Source organism: Octopus bimaculoides, chromosome 7 (assembly GCF_046866305.1).
Source record: "Octopus bimaculoides isolate indiv1 chromosome 7, ASM4686630v1, whole genome shotgun sequence".
NCBI lineage: Eukaryota > Metazoa > Mollusca > Cephalopoda > Octopoda > Octopodidae > Octopus > Octopus bimaculoides.
Window position 1 is genome coordinate 56,348,244 of NC_142934.1, and position 18,254 is coordinate 56,366,497.

General features: G+C 35.3%; 1 long non-coding RNA gene and 1 other non-coding gene across 2 annotated transcripts; both read right to left on the reverse strand.

The window, feature by feature from the left end:
* Positions 1 to 12,688: 12,688 nt before the first annotated feature.
* Positions 12,689 to 16,477, reverse strand: LOC128248382 (uncharacterized). The gene is made up of 2 exons (XR_008264621.2): positions 16,130 to 16,477; positions 12,689 to 15,571 (listed from the first exon to the last, which is right to left on the reverse strand). It is a non-coding gene; the product is annotated as an uncharacterized LOC128248382 (long non-coding RNA).
* Positions 16,478 to 17,750: 1,273 nt separating this feature from the next.
* On the reverse strand, positions 17,751 to 17,823 carry Trnar-ccu (transfer RNA arginine (anticodon CCU)). Its single transcript has one exon. It is a non-coding gene; the product is annotated as a tRNA-Arg (tRNA).
* Positions 17,824 to 18,254: the final 431 nt, after the last annotated feature.

The following is an 18,254-nucleotide window of genomic DNA, read 5'->3' on the forward strand; positions in this document are numbered from 1 at the left end:
ATTTGCATTTTGTTGTTTTAGTATTTAACAATGTCCAATAAGTTGAATTTTGTTTAACAAAGGCTAACTTGACACATTTAAACTCTATGAATCGGTCATAAGGCGTACATTCTAACTGCTTTAAGGATGATTTTCTTTACTGCTAATACTTCAGTCTTTTGATAAATTAACTCTTTAGCATTCATTATACTAATGATGCGAGATAATATTAATGTAACATAAAAATTGAGACTCAGAAAAAGTTAATTTTGTATGTGAATTTACAGGGGATTTTCCTACTACAAAATGTAATGGTGTCAATCAACAACCAGTACAAATTGTAAAATGTTGAAATAATTTCTCAAATGACTTTCAGATTTAGATGAAGACTGAAATTAATATGAATATCTTTTAAATGTTAAGCCTAGTTGCAGCTATGCAATGGTATTATTATTGTATGGTGCATTACCTAGTTGCTTTGATATATAGACTTGTTCTTTGGCTACTGATCTGTTCTGCTCTTGCAGACCTATAGTGCTTAGATCCAAGAATTGTTTCATCACTGTCATTTTAACCACGACCAGTTCATATTTGTTAGTCTTGGCTGTCTTAAGATAGATTTAAATTAATGAAGCCCCTACTTGAAAGACAGAATTTATGGTGGAACATAAATAGTCTCATCTACTGAGTACTTAAAGAAAATTTTGTGAAATTCCATTGCTGGTTTCAACACAAATAAGTTTGGTGCTGATGCCCAGTTTATGTGGTTTTTGATGTTATTATCATGTTTGCAAAACATAAGATTCTGTTGCTTAAAATGTTTGTTCCTTGTCACTGCCATATCATTTGAAAGGTAACACACTAGTTGTGGGGATATGAGGTGTAGTATATATATATTATTAGATCATAGATTGAAGCTAGATTGTTTTTAAGTGTAACTTCATTAGATGCTTGATTATCAAACAATAAATAAATAAAATAGGCCAACAATCTATGGTTTATTGTAGACTAGAGTTGTTCAAACATATGTATGCCTAGTTTTGTGTACTTAAAGCAGAGTGGAAGAGCTGTGTACTGTACATGGCCTGATCTGAAGGCATGCAAAAGGCTCGTCAGTTCAGTTAAGAGTCAGTCTCTTAAGGAAGAGATAGCCAATGTGACCAGAATAAACCAGTAGAGAACTGTACAATATTCCAAATCTCCTGTTATATAAATGTATGTTTTCTGTATTGTTAACTAATATTTGAGATATATATATATATATATACACATATATATATAACATCAAGTATTGAGAAACAACAATGTGTATTTTGTAATTTTTATTTGTAAAAAACGGTTTCCCAAAGTAACAGAATTGAAAATCATGAATTTATATCTCAGCTGTTAGTGGCTTTGAAGTCTTCCTGTTAATTGATCTATTTGTAATTCTACAGGAAACTGTTAACTTTTCTTTTTTTTTTTTTTTATAAAAAAAATAAAGTTTATTAATTTCTGTAACATGTTACATGTTTTTCAGTTATTCCATCGACTTTGATAACTTGTGTGTAACATATGTGTGTGTACATGCATGTATGTATGCATACACAAACATATGTAAGTAATAATTATTGCATACATCAACTGGATTAATCTCAAGTCTTGGCAATTCAAAGATGACCTGAACAGGGTTGTTTGGTATACCTTAACCCTTTAGCATTCAGATTACTTTGTCAAATGTATTAATTATCTATTACATTTTATAAAATCAATCCTGTATTATCTCATAGCTCTGAAATTTCAAAGATGTGATTGTTTAGGGTAAATGTCAGAGGCTGGATCTGGCCAGTTTGAACAAAAAGTCTGTAGAATATTTGGGCCAAATGTGGCTGATTAAAATGCTAAAGGGTTAAGCAAGAAGGTAGCAGCAAACTTTAGATAACTGCCCATGCTTTGCAGTTACAATTGGCACCTCAGCTCACTACTGCTGCCTCTATTTTGACCCTAATGATTAATTTCTCTACTTACAGCCAACTGTTTGTATTTAAACTTTTGTTCCTGAAGCTACATGCTTCTAGAAATGCCTCAACAGCCCATCCTTCTTAGATTTTGAGAATCAACCAAAAAGTACTACTGCATTTGTTACTCTTTCAAATATTACTAAGTCATTTAGAAATGTGTAATTGTGATGTTTCTCTAAATATTTAGTTGCTCATACCACAATATGTTACTGCCATGAATTCTAGATGGGTGTGCTTTTGATATTGTTGTTTGCTAAGTAGAGTGATAAATTTTGACTTTCACTCCTACTATGTGGATTAATTCATCCATAGCATGGCACATTGAGCTGCCATAATTCAAAGGTGACACTTTAATTGAAATATCCTCTGGATTATTTTGGAAATGGTACACCTGTTTTCTCTGGCACTAAGGAAAGATTTGATTCCCTATATAGGAAGCAAAAAAAGAAAACCAGTTAAGAAACAGTATTCTTGTTTGCACCAGTGAGTTGTACTGCCTCATGGTATCTATTTACATCTTAGTGGACTGGGTATTTGAAGATGAAATGTTAGCAGCAGACACAAATTATTGAGCCTTCAGCAAGTTAGCTCTTTAACTGTTCGGTTAACCACAATTTTTTCACTTAGGATAACTTGCCATATATTAAAGTTAAATATGAGATATTTTATATTTTATAAACTATATCTAGCACAGTTAAAATGTTGACTCCTTCAAAACCTGCTGAACATATTTGAGTTTCCATTTTTAGAGATGGTGAGAAGTTTGATTCTGGGGAAGCTTGACTGTTACTTCAGGCAGGTCAAGTTACATTAATAAAGTTTTTTTATATTTTCAGATCCATCCACTTTTTGTACATTTTAAAAAACAAAAACAGAATGATGTAAAAATCATTGAATTAAAATTTGTGAACAGGGATTAAACCATAATTTTTTATGAATGGTTCCAAGAGTCTAACCCAGTTCTTGTAAATCTTTTTTGACTTTGTCACACATTGAAGACCAAAGAAAGAATATATATATATATATATATATATACTGGTACTCTTCAAATTCAAATGGGGAATTAAAAAAATAATTTTGAAAAAAAAAAAAAGACTTCCTTACCTTGTTTTGTGGATCATACTTGTGTATAATAAAATTATGACCAACACATTTTTTTTAAAGATGCTTAACCATTAGAATGGATTTTCTGAAGCTTTGAATTACATTAAAAAAAAATTCATGGTGCACCCAGATGGTACCCCATCCTCAGCTTGAAATGCACTATAAGAGAACCATTAGTCTAATCCATTGTGCCAATCTGCTGACCCTCACCCATCATCCAGTTCCATTCCAAAAAAATTAACAGAATAATCCAGAATCCTTATGTATTAATGTTTCATACAAGAAGTATTTATGTATTTGTTTAATTGTACTGTTTTTTAAAATTTTATTGTCCTATAATTTATATATAAATTAACCTAAATTTTGAATAGGGTAACTTAAATTAGTCTCCTTCAAGTGTAAAATCATGAATATAAAACAAATATATTATGCAATCTTGTATTCAGTTATGACTTGATGATGCTTGAAGTATAATCAAAAGCTATTGCATTTACTTAAGTCTATGCTTTATTTTGAATTTTTGTGGCAAGAAAAAACACCTTTTGGCTACTCGTAGTGACTAATGAGAATGAGTGCTTATCACTCATAAATATAAGAGAAATATTCGTTTGTGAATCAACAAGGCAACATTCACAAGTGGATCACTTGAATAATTGTAGCGATCTTCTCTACATGAAACCATTGGTTACCTTGTTAATCTACAAATATAATGTGTGTGTATATATATATATATATATATATATATATATATATATATATATTCATGTATGTCTACATCAGTTACAGTGTGGAAGACAATTATTAGCCATTCAAATACTGTTGTTAACTTCAATTAAACATTTAATATTTGGTGTCAAAATTACTGGCAGTGACTGGGTCACTGCTGGTGAAACTGAGTCAGTGACCTGGTTGCAGTTAGTATGATGAAAATTTTTAACACAAAACAAATGTTTAACCTTTTTGATATCAACCCACCTAAAACCTCCTTATTTTCCTTTAACACAACTTCCATTCTTGAAGTAATCTGAATCAAAACCTTCTATTATAATTTTATGCAGATTTATTTTTCAAAGTACCAGATTAATAATAAAGTTTAATTTACTTTTTATTTCATTATTTTAAAAATAAATTGAAACAAATATTTTAGAAACAAGGTAAGAAAAGGGTTAAGTGAAGTTAAGTTTTTGTGAGTTTTTGAATGGCTAATGTGTCTTCCACATTGTAATTGTTTTAGTCTCAACACATGGTCTTAGATCAAATCTCTTGCCAGACAAGTGCATCTTTGAAATATATATACATATGTATGTGTTATATACACATATTATATAAATGTATTTGGTTATTCTGTGTTGCTTTTCCTTTTTGTTTTAATTGCCTTCCAAATACAATCTATATCTGTGGAGAGCTGATTGTTATTAAGGCCAGTGGATGGTAGAAGTAGATACCAGGCTAAATATGGCTTGCAGTGTTCAGTTACATCCCTTTAACGGTCTGGACTCAAACCCACCAAGGGGCAGCTTTTCACATTTCATCCCTCATGTTGGGGTGGCATAGTCACATCATATATTGATGTGATTAAATTGACAACGACCCACCTCCTTCAAAATTCATGGCTTTGCCCTAATTTAATAAATTATTAAGGTGATGAGCTGGCAGAATCATTATTGTGCCAGGAAAAATGCTTAGCAGTATATCGTCCATCTTTATAGTCTAAGTTCAAATTCCACTGAGGTCAGCTTTGCCTTTCATCTTTTCAGGGTCGATTACATCGACTTACCCCCTCCCCAAAAATTACTGGCTTTGTGCCAAAATTTGAAATCCTTTTTATCATCATTATTATTATTATTATTATGCCAGACAAAATGCTTAGCAGCATTTCATCGTCTTTACATTCTTAGTTCTAATTTTGTCAAAGTCATCTTTGCTTTTCATCCTTTCAAGGTCTATGACAGGTACCAGTTGAACACTGGGGTTGATGTAATCAACTAGCCCCGTTCTCTCAAATTTTAGGCCTTGTGCCTATATTACAAAGAATTATTGTTATTATTAATGATTATTAGTGTTGTAAGGCAAAGTGGACACTTCTAGTAAGCCGTGTCCAAAATCCAGATTTGATTCTTCCTAGTTGACACAAATTAACTTTACATCACTTAATTCCATTGGGTTGTGTAAGGAATGGTGTGTAATATATTTCCCTCTGTTTAAATCATAGGTCCTTTGTGCCTAGACAAATGAAGAAACCCTATTAGGGACTTCAGTTGGCAGAACTTTGCCTCTACATTTTGAGTTCAAATCATGCCCTGGCTTGACTTTGCCTTTTATCCTTCCAGGGTTGATAAAGTACTGGTCAAGTATTAATGGATGGGTGGGAGGGTGGGTGCAATTCAATCAATGGCTCTGCTCTTCCCCCTACAAATTTGTGGCGTTGTACCAGTGTAAGAAATTATTAGGGCAGTAGATTAGAAGTATTGGTGGAGTGTCAGAAAAAATACCTGGCAGTGTTTGTTCTGGCATTTTACATTCAGAGTTCAAATACTGCTATGGTCATCTTTGCCTTTCATCCCCTCTGGGGTCTATAAAATAAAATACCAGTCAAGTACTGGAGTCAATATAATCAACTAAAACCCTCCCCTTCAAAATTGCTGGCCCTGTGCCTAAATCAGAATCCATTATTACTGAGAGATAGTTAGTGATGAAGATGTTGATTTATTATCAATATTATCATTCAGCATTGTCTCTGTCAAAGTCACACATTGCGCTGTTGTCATGCTTTATTTTATGAAAGCGAAAAAGAAAAATTGATTTCGGTGTCTTCGATGGTCACGTCACAGTAAATGTTATTCTGAAAAGTGACAGCGGATAAAAAAAAAAGAAAATACGTATTTGATAAAAAAAAAAAAAAAAAGCCTTAGTCATTCATTATGATAACTGGATCCAAGCAAAAACAGCTTATGTAAAAAAGAAAGAAAATGGCTTATGTGTGTGTGCGTGCGTACGTGTGAGTGTGTGTGTGTGTGTGTGAGTATCTGTATTACACACCTCAGATGTTATATATTCCACAGATTTTTTTTGCCATGTTTGTAAAACAATTGTTTTAAATAATTAAGAGAAAAAAAATGAACTTTTTTTTTCCAATACAAAAAAGATAATTCATACTTGAAAGTGAAACAAATTTGTTTGACTTTTTTTTTTTTTTTTTTTTTTTTTTACAATATTAACTATAATAAAAGCTGTTCTGTCTCTCTGTCATCTTGTCTTTCATTTTCTGTGTTTTTTTTTTTGTTTTGGTTTTTTTCTTTACTTCCTCCTTCTCTTGGAATTATGTTATGAAATTACAAGTTTGCATTCCTGAAGCCTTGTATATGTCTCTGGCCCAAAACAGTTATTTTTTCCCCTCTTTCTCTTTAATTTCAAACCACCTTTTAATGAGGACACAAGACTTATTTTTAAAATGTTCCTGTTTATATTAAAACCAATTTTGTGTAAGAAATTCCAAAATGCTTATTTTCAAAATTAATTGCAACATATAAGTAGTGTATGTTGTTAGAAATATGGAGGTGCAATGGCCCAGTTGTTAGGGCAGCGGACTCGCGGTCATAGGATCACGGTTTCGATTCCTAGACCGGGCGTTGTGAGTGTTTATTGAGCGAAAAGACTTAAATCTCCACGAGGCTCCGGCAGGGGATGGTGGCGAACCCTGCTGTACTCTTCCACCACAACTTTCTCTCACTCTTACTTCCTGTTTCTGTTGTGCCTGTAATTCAAAGGGTCAGCCTTGTCACGCTGAATATCCCCGAGAACTATGTTAAGGGTACACGTGTCTGTGGAGTGCTCAGCCACTTGCACGTTAATTTCACGAGCAGGCTGTTCCGTTGATCAGATCAACTGGAACTCTCGACGCTGTAAGCGACGGAGTGCCAGTCAGTTGTTAGAAATATAATCTCAAAAAAGTCTCTTGATGGTTTCTTGAAAAAAGAAAACTATTTTTTTTGTACTTGCTTCCCAACCAGATTGTCTTTGGTTCAGTCCCACTGCATGGCACCTTGGATGAGTGTCTTTTACAGGTCAACAAAAGCCTTGTGAGTGGATTTGATAGGCAGAAACTCGAAGAAACCTAAGATGTGTATGTGAGAGTGTGTGACTATATATATGGAGAAAGACCCCCTTTGTTCATGAATGACCATGGGATTGAACCAGGAAAGTTCCCCTCCAAGGTACAAGTCCAGATAAGATTGTTTGTGGAAGACCAGCAATAGCCCATGCTTACCAGCCTCCCCTCTCCACACCACTGATGTTATTCAAGGGAAAGGCAAAGGCACCATTGAGGCTGCAACTCATTTCTACAGCTGAGTGAACTGGAACGGCTTAAAATAAAGCATCTTGCTCAAGAACACCACACATATCCCTTGTCTGGGAATCAAACGCACTACCTCATGATTGTGAGCCCAACTCTCTAATCACTGATCCATGTTCCTTCACACAAAGTAGACATGTTGGCAACTGTGGGAGATGTATGTATGTATATGTATACACACACTTGGATGTACCATATCTTGGCATTATGTAATGGTTGTAAACTAGGGTTTCCATCATACAAGTGTATTGTTCATTTTCAACCTTCCATGTTCATAGGACCATATTACCTTGCTTGGAAACAGGTGACGGTTGGAGACAGGAAGAGCATCTAGTCAGAAAAGTCTGCTTCAATGAGTTCCTTCTGACCCATGTAAGCATGGAAAAGTGGGCGTTAAAACAATGATGATGATTCACTTATTGGTAATGTTCTTGAACTGCAAAAATTAATACCAAGTTATTCCGATACTGGTCTTTTGACATTTGCTGTCACCCTACCTGAAAAGTGCCCCTGATTCTTTGATAGAAATTCTCTGTTTAAAAGTAAACAAAACTTTTATCTAAATTCCAAGCTAATTTATGTTCCTCACCTTTATAGCGATAAATTATTTTAAAAGATTCTTTATTGTTTTTAAAATTGTGATATAGGGCACAGGCATGGCTGTGTGGTAAGAAGTTTACTTCCCAAGTACATGGTTCTGGGTTCAATCCCACTGAATGGCGCTTGGGCAAGTGTTTCTATTATAGCCATTGGCCAACCAAAGCCTTGTGAATGGATTTGGTTGATGGAAACTGAAAGAATCCCATTGTGCTTTTATGTAGGTAACTGTCTGTGTTTGTCTCCCATTACTGCTTGACCAGTGCTGGTGTGTTCATGTCCCCCATAGCAGTTCAGCAAAAGAGATCAATAAAATAAGTACTAAGCTTTACAAGTCCAGGGGTCAATTTGTTCAACTAAAAAAAAACCATGGCAACAGTCAAATGGCTGAAGCAAGTGAAAGATAAAAGATAAAAACTATTTCAACAGAACTATGGTGACAAAGATGTTTGCACTGTTTTGTAATCTGATAATCGTTCAATGAACTAGATGAAAACAAAGGGCTTTTGACAGCTATGCAAGATTTGTACAGAGGTGCTGTCAGCAAAGTAAGAGTTAAGAGGAGTTCAGCGATAATTTAGTAAGTTAAATGTCCATGAGGGCTTACCCACTCCTGTTTATTATATTTCTTCAGATCATAAGCAAGAAATTCAAGACTGCTTATCTGTGAGAATCCCTGAAGGAGAGAGTGCCGAAAAGTTTGTTGCTTTGGATAAAAAGAAAATACAGGATAATCAGTTAATTATGTTTTTATTCAACATATTCTCCTCTCAGATTCACATACTTATCACAGCAGTCCTTTAGGTTTTCTAAGCCCTGTAAAAGTAATTGGAACGTTGGGCCTCCAGCCAAGCCTTTCACAATACCCTTAAAACCAGGAACTTTTTAGCACCCCTCATATATAATAATAATAATAATGAAAATTATTGTATACAGTGCTCAGGTGCACTACAACTTGTCAAAAGTGCATATAAAGCATATGCAGTAATGTACAAATTTCTGGAAAGTGAACTGTGTATGAGTCAGATACATGCTTGCGTGTGTATGGAGGGGAGAAAATCAGGTGTAGTGTTGGAGAATCTCAGGAAGCATGGAAGTTTTGAAGGATGCAGTGCTCCAACAACTAACAACTGATGCCGGCAGTCTGACAAACAAATTCTCACAGCCAGATCAGTCAACTACAGCTAAATTCCCTTCCTATTGCCAACCCTTACTTATTTCCCCATAGAAGATTGGGAATAAATGACATTGTATATATGTATGGTGACACTTATATACAGTTACCGCATGATGTCAAGGTAAGGAGACACACATGAATGTGTATGTGTGTGTACACACACACACATACTTGCATACAATGGACTCCTTTCAGCTACTGTCAACCAAATACATTCAAGGCTTTAGTCAGCCTGGGGCTACAGTAGCAGATACTAACCTTGGTATCATGCAATGGGACTGAACCCAGAACCATGTGGTTGGGAAGCGAACTTCTTAACCACACAGTCATACCTACACCTTTGTTGTATTTAATAGAAAAAGATACATAATATCCTATCATATAGGAAATGATTCATAACTTTACACTGTGTACCCAATGTAAATTGGGTGCAGTGTTATCTCAAGCAAGCTCACAGGGAAGAACTATTGACGTAACTTGTTGAAGTAGCTACTAGTATGAAGTAGTTTTTATTCCAATTGTTCAGTAGGTTTTCTAGAACTTCACTTCCATTACTGAAGTTCTCTTATCAACAGCAGAAGTGAATGTTAGAAAAGCATGGAAGGATGTAGAAAAGATTTAGGGAATTATTGATTTTGTTGACAAAAAAAGGTTGCTTCAAGAGAAGGTAAGACTGTATGATGCCTCTATGCAATACTATCATGGTAGTAAGACAAGAGCACTGATTGGATATGTGAAGGCTGAAAAAAAAGAAGAAAGTGAGGCATCTATACTCCGATGTTGCGTGTTAGTGTGCATAAATGATGGAAGACAGTTGAGGGAAAAGAAAAAATAGGCATTAGAAAAACTAGTTGTAGTGTAAACTGCAGGAAAGTGTTACGGTAGGAATATAAAGTGTAATAAGGGTGACAGACAGGTGGTGATGGATCCTGAAGAAGTAATGAAGGAAAAAAACAAGGGGTTATGCTAGAACTGACTTGTTCAAAACAGGTCAGATGGAAAAAACATGTAAAATTGTGGCTGGAATAGCATTACATTTTATATGATCTTCATTAAAATTTGATTTCTAAATTAACACTTTTCCTTATCAATGTGTACAGAGAAAATATGGTAATAAATGGGTTTAAATGAAACCAACTATGAATGTATGAAAGGTGAAAGTTCCTCGTGAGATGCAACATATTTGTTACTCCTTAAACCATTTCACTTATGATTTTGCTGTCATTTTGAAAGTTATCAGTCATAATTTCTCTTTTAGACCACTCCTAAAATAAGAACTTTGTACTACGTACTTCAAGATAGGTAAGTCAAACCAAGAGTTATCTTTCTTGTTCTTAAAGCTCATCACAATAATTTGTGAGACTTGTTTTTAAGTTTTTGTTGACCAGCGAATTATTTTTTATGAAATATTTTTATGTTCAACAATTAGAGCATGGAAGATGCATACTAACCATTCAAGAAATACTCAGAAACTGTTAATTTTTCTTAAGCATTTATTATTCGGTACAAAAATATCGTGTCAGTAACCAGGTGTAAGTTAGTGCACCAAAACTTTTGACACCAAAAAACAAATGTTTAAGTGAAGTTAACAGTTTCTCTGTTTTTGAATGGCCAAAATGTACATCTCCAAAATATTTATTTCAAGATTACTTAAAACTAATATTAATGAAAACAAGACACCATCTTCTCCAATAATCTAAAGAAAATGCAGAGATCACATGCCTTCAAAACCATTATACTACATTTTGTATAGCTGAAATTGCAACGTCTGAATTACAACTGAGGTTGACTTTGACTTCCATTACTTCAGGTAGATGGAAATGTATCAGTCATATACTTCTAATTGTTTGAAATAATGAATTTTTTTCCTATAAACTTTCTAAGCCCTGTGCATCATTTTTACACCTGTTTTCCTTACTAGCATGGATTGGACAGATCTGTTACAAGAATAACCTTTTACTACTTCCTTCGTCACTTTCACATCCTAAGATCAATATTTTCACCACTTCCTCTTGGATTCGCCACCTAACAATGTTAAAAGTCATATTTGCTTTCCTGTGTATTGGGACTCAGTATTAAGAATCCTTGTGTCACCACCACCACCACCATTACCACCACTACTAGCGTCTTCATCATCATCCTCATCATCGTCGTCATTTTCATTTATCATCTGGCTTCTATGCTGGCATGGGTTGAGTAGTTATATCAAAATCTGAAAAGTTGCTGGACAGTGTCATGCTCCACTATCTATCTTGGCATGGTTTCTATGGTTGCATGCCCTTCCTAACACCAGTCACATTACAGAGTGTACTGAGAGCTTTTTTCAAGGTACCAGCTGATGTGAAGACCACCTTGTAACTTGCATGGCTATGGGATTAAAGTGGTTCATATAGCAGAAAGAGAATAGGAGAAAGAGTGGTTGGTGGTTCTAGACAGAATGGCAAGTATGATGAGAGGATGAGAGGAGCATGGAAAGGAACAGGATAGAAGGAAAGGATTATTGACAGGAGTCATGCAGTGTAATTATTTATAAAATGATAAACAATAGTTGATTTAATACACTAGTCATCAAAAACCTAATTAGTATGATGTATCTGTGATTTGAACCTGAGACCTGACACACTCATATTTTAATGGTCATAAGTGTGTGTGTGAATGATAATTTGCATAAATTAACCACATATAGAAGACTTTATTCAGTTGGTCACCACTCTCTCCTTACATGTTATGTATTTCTTCAAAAACACAGCATATGCATTTAATAATAAATGGTTTTGCGCAGCAGCTATAACTCCAAATGTGGAATGATTGTGAAGGCTACTGACAACATTTCATTTTGTATGTTTCTGCTGTATATCTTCTAAAATTAATATCATTGTTTTCTTCTACATTTTGGTTCAGATTTTTTTTCCAAGTATCCTATCACTAAGTTTTTATTGATTTTAGTCTCATCAAAAAAAAAAAAGAATTTTATTCCAAAATTCCTTCCCCATACTCACATAGGTTTCAACAAAAGAAAGATGACTTGATTTATGCCTGGTAGTAAGGAGGCTGCCTACAAGGAATGCATCCGTGAACACCACACTGGTTCCAACTTTGGCAAACTGCTTGGGTGGAGACACTCTTTCTACTAACAGAAGACACTTCTTGGGCCAAAGATGAAGTGAATGTGGCAAATATCATGCGCAGTTAAAGTAGAAGCATGACCTGGATGGTGTTTATCACTTAGCTGTCCAGTAGCTTTGTACTTCTGAATTACTTTGGCAACTGTGTTTACACTAATATGTATTCATTTGCTAATTAACTTGTATCCTAAACCATTCTTGTGCAAATTAAAAATAATTTTCTTCAAATCTTCAGACAATTCTTTTCCTTTTGGTGCCATTTTAATCACAAAGAAGATTTTCACCATGGTACACAAATCAGAATTTCTGCAGATGCAACGATCGGTACAAAAATGCTAGGAGAAATAATTCATTAGAAATGTAATTTATTAGAATATCTGAATTTAGTAAAAAAAGCGGATAAAATATTGAATATAGCAAATTTTGTTTAGGGCAGTGTTTCCCAAACCTTTCATGCCAAATTGCAATATCACCCACCTATCAGCCAAAAAATGCTCCATCACCCACCTGTGTAAAAAAAACCCTGATACAACAGCCCCAACACAAAATCCTTAGGCCCCTCCCGTATCATTTGACACATACACTATATCGTAGACTTGTTGGCCTGTTAGTGCCATTTGTACTAAATATGCGGTTGGTTACAAATCCCTTATTGTGGGTTTAGTTTTGCCATTAGTCTCAATAAAATTCTAACATTAACTCTATATTTTTCAGACAGAGTAACTTCTGGAAACTTTCACTTTCTTTTACACTGATTTTCATTTTCCCCAAATGAACCATTGATCAGAACTACTAATGCAAAAATAATTAATGATTGTATTATAAAGGAAAAGAATAAAACTTTTTAATGAGAACTATGTGTCTGGTGCGATGCAGCTAGTGCAGATACATTCGGTTTCAAACTTGTTAACTTTAGCTACAAGTCTTCTCGTTGTGTCACATCCAGTCCAATTTTTTTATGGGAAAGTTCTAACATGGTTAAAACCAGATTCAACCAGGTATGAGGTAGGGAAGGCAAGCAAAATAATTTCAGATGTTTCCACAGATTGGGGTATGAGTTCAATATACTTAGATGATACCACAAACCTTCTTTGCCATTATGGTGATATCGTATTGTGGCATCATTGTCATTTTGTAATTCTTCCAATTCCTACTGAACATCATCCTTGCAATTGACTGCATCGACCCCAAACAGATTGCTATACCAATTTGGAATATTCAGCGCAATAACATCTTGAAATCGCTCCACCATGTTATCAGGCAATGAGTTAAATCCTCATCAACTAATTCATCGTTCAAAGAATCAAGTTGTGGAAATTGATGCTTTGAAATGTTAGTCTTATACAACACCAATTTTGAAATGAAGGTATAAATGATTTACTATCAATGAGAGTTTTTCTGTTCCCTTGCAATAACTTATTCAAATCATTTAATTTTGTGAATGTATCACAAAGAAAAAAGATATCGCACCTTGCAGCCATCAATGAAGCGAATAGTGGAGTATCTTCAAAGAAAGATATGATTATATGAAACAGCTCAATAAAGTGTAAAACAGTTTCCTTTTGACAGCCACTACACTTTGGTATGGTATAAGAGTTTAGTATGGTCCTCATCATTTCTCAGAGTTGACGGAAAATTCGATAAGACAAGGGACTGGACTTCAATTTGTTCACAGTCTTGATAACTAACTGCAGTGCACCATTCAACCTACCATTCATGTTTTTTGCCACTAAATGCTGCCTGTGTGCCAAGCAATGAACAGTTAGTATCTGTGGGAAATTTCATGCTTTAGGAGAGAGGAAAAACCTCTGTATCTTCCTATCATCGAAGGGTCTCCAGCAGACGCACAGGCAAGAATATTACTGAGTGGGATATTATGTTCAAAAAGGAAAGACTTGAGAATGTGAAAAATAGTTGCACCCCTTGAATCAAGCAGCAATTTCTCTGTGAACAGCATTCCTCACAAGGTTGAAGGTCTTCGCTGAAATACCAAACATATACCATCATCAAACATTGATTGTCCACAAAAGTTGACTCATCCACTTGTATAGAAAATTCTGAACACAGGAGAATATTAATGAGCTGATGTTTGACATCATTGGCCATTTCATCGATGCTTCGAGAAATTGTGTTATTACTAAGAGGGATCTTCATTATGTTATCAGGTTATTCGTGCATAATTGTTGACAAAACCTCTTTGATAACTAGGCAAAGTAATGTTTCTCCAATTGTGTGAAACTTCCCAGACTTAGCAACAAGCAATGCAATGTTGAACAATGCAATCAACCCCTTGCCTGGCATGCGAACAATTCTGCCAGTTTACCTATAATAATAATGATGATAATTATGATTAACAACTGAAGTAGCATTATTACCAAAAGGTAATCTTTACATCCAAACTCTCAGCTTCAGTTTTAATAAAAAAGAAAAAAAACTGTATTCAGTATTCCTGTCTCATTTGTCCACCATGAAGTGATGTATGTATTTGTGTGTATGTAAAATGTTATCTCACCATATTTATCTTATATGAATAAGTGCTAAGGAGCCTCTGTGTTGTCGCTTGGCCTGCTAGAAATAGCAGCCAATTCTCCTTCACATCACATAACCATCTTAAAGGGTGAGGATATATATATATGTGTGTGTTGAATGCGATCTTAGATATACTATATCAGAAAATAGGAAAGGAACGGATGGTCGTAACTGATATACTTTTTTTCATTCTTTAGTCAATGGAAAAGGAACGGGTGCGAATTAATAATCCTTTCAACCATAGGCACAAAGCCTAAAATTTTGAGGGAGGAGCTAGTCGATTACACCGACCCAAGTGCTCAACTGGTATTTATTTTCATCGACCCCGAGAGGATGAAAAGCAAAGTCGACATCAGCAGAATTTGAACTTAGAGCTTAAAGACATACGATATGCCGTTAAACATTTTGTCCGGAGTGTTAAAGATTATGCCAGCTCAACAACAAACTATGAAAGACTGTCATATAAAAAAGAAAGGTGTTCATACAGAATAGCGTCGGAAATATCTAGTACAACAAAAACTGTAATCTTTTTCTGATGCGTATGCTTTAAACAGCGTAAACTAGAATTCAGCGAATAAATAAATGGCGGTGTTTGTTCCCGATACTTTCTGCAATTTTTCAGCTTTAACTTTCTTTTGAAATTTTTTCAGATTCATGTTTTAAACATCCGAGATAGTGATTCTTTAAAAATATCCGTAACATAAATCTGAAAAGAAAAATAATATTGGGAAAAATGTCAACATTGAAAAATTATGGAAAACAAGGAAGATGAATTCTTTTTTCTTCAGATTGTAATCTGATGCTTAAAATGTACACATCCGAAAACATTTCGGATTTTAGTACTCCAGATAATTTGCGCTTTATTCTTTTTGAAATGCCATGACCGAAGTGTTGAACACGCAGCTCACTCCTCGTTTTTTATTGTATTAATTCTTTTTTTTTTCTGATTCCGAATTTTCGACAAGAGATTCCAATTTTGCCCCCATTCCTTCCAAAACAACAAAAAAAAAAACAGCATTCCAAAATTTCAGTGGCTTCAACACCACATTGGATAATATACTCATGAGTGTTCTAAAAAGTCGGAATAGTCAAGGCTGGAGCGCGTTCGGTTATAGATTTGCTCGATTATTGTTGTGCGGAGCTAAACAATGACAACGGGGAGAGAACTTTTGCTAAGTCCTGTCCGCCTTTGTATGTTTAATTGCGCGAGTTATAGAAGAAAAAGACGAAAAGAGGAAGAGAGAAGGAGGTAATTTGGTATCACCTGTAATCCAATTCGCCAACCTCGCTGACCCCTGTGGAGCGACTGCCTCATCCCTATCCACCACATTCGTTTCCCACTTGTACCACAATAACCATCACCACCACCACTACACTGTGACTACATCACAACTAACTCGAGCCCCTGCAGGTCGACTTAAGCGTAACGTATTTTGAAAGAGAGAGAGAGAGGGGGTGGTGGAGATTTTCTCAACGTGTGTGTTAAGATTAGGAAAGGAAGCAGCTATACTAATCGCTGTGGTGTGCTACCATTGAAAGGTGATCTTGTTACGGAAGTTCTGCCTATACAAATCCAGTGTTCCTTCTGTTCTTGAATTCGGACTGGCTGCTTGTCAATAAAACGAATGAACCCAAACAGCTTGGGCCAGCCTGTCTGTCAGTCAGCCAGCCAGTGAGCCAATCAACCAACCAGCCAACCAACCAGCTAGCTAGCTACTAGCTAGCCTTCCTATAAAACACACTCACTCGCACCTGTGTTTGTTCATATGAAAGAGAGAAGCAAACATTCGGGATAATGTTGTGACCAAAATCGCTGTCAGCTGTCGCTGTGACGCCAAACAAGAATACGATGAACTGAGTGAAAGGAGAAAAGAGGAAGAAGCAATAGGAAAATAAATAAATAATTGTTTTCCTGCATGCATAGATTTGATTTATTATAAGTATTATTTCTTGAGACGTTATCATATACATGCATTTAATTTCTATGTGAACCTGTCTCTAATATTCCTTCATGCGTCACAGTTGTGACTATAAGAGGAAAAATATTATTATTAATTACGTTCTGAGTTCAAATTTCGCCGAGGTCGACTTTGCCTTTCATCCTTTAGAAGCCGATAAAATAAGTACCAGTTGAGTACGGAAGTCAATTTAATCGAATAGCTCCCCGCCACCACCACCTCCCTTGTAAAATTTCAGACCGTGTGTCTAAGCAGAAAGATTTATCACTATGATCATTATTATTATACACTGTCGTCTATGATACATTTTCCTCACACTGTGTATCCATATAGAGCATTCCCATTATACCTATGTAGTAAAACTCCAATCATTTCGCATTTATAATTTGTTCACTTGTCCGTCACTGTTGTGGTCGTAAAATAAATGTGCCGACTGAATCGTTAAAGCGTTGGTAAAAATGCCTCACGCTAATATTCGGGCCCTACATGTTCTGAGTTTAAATTCCGCCTATGTCAGCTTTGCCTTTCATCCTTTCAGGGTTGATAAAATGGTTTCGGCTAACCCATTCCCCTCTTAAATTAAAAGGAAATTGAGTCGGCAGAATCGTTGGAGCGTTGGACTTGCGGCATTTCTTTCGGTTCCATACTTTCGGAGTTCAAATCTTGTCAAGATTAACTTTGCCTTTCATCCCGACTGTCGTTAAAGTAATTCGAGTTCTGGGCTGATTGAATTGGCTAATCTCTTCCCTTACAATTTTTGTCCTTGCATATCAGGAACCGCTATTATCGTTGTAATAGTAATAGTAGTCACTCTCGCCGGCCAGGTACATGGGTAGTGGGCTTTTTTAAGGAAAGAATGATCTTTTATCTAATTTTTTTTTCAGTAATAAGACTGCGCCGACTTTAAAAAAAATTAGAAATCTTTACTACCTCTGACGGGACTCGAACCCGCAATCCCCGGCTTAGGAGGCCGGTGCCTTATCCATTGGGCCACAGAGGCTTCGCTCAAAAGCAGCATCTAGTGAAACGACTTCATTATACTACTAGAACATATTTTATCTGTTCTGGCTTAATTAGATGCTAATTAACAGTAACACAATACGGTTGATTGAGTAGGAATGGTAGTATGGCAACAAAACCCATCCCTCTTTATATTATACCCATAGGAAAATTTGAAACTGGCACTGCTAGTTAACAAAATTACTCGTTATTTATAATATGATATTGCTGCTGTTTTAAAGCAGTATATTTCTTTCTCGCCTACATTACATATTTTCAGAGACATAACTACAGTTTGGTGCCCCACTCCAACCTTGTTTTCTAATAGCTTTCTTAAGAGTTCGGAGCTGTACTTGCCAGGCAAGTGATTTGCAAGGAAAACACGTTAGTCGTTCAAAAACACACAAAGGCTGTTAGCTTTGTTATTGGTTA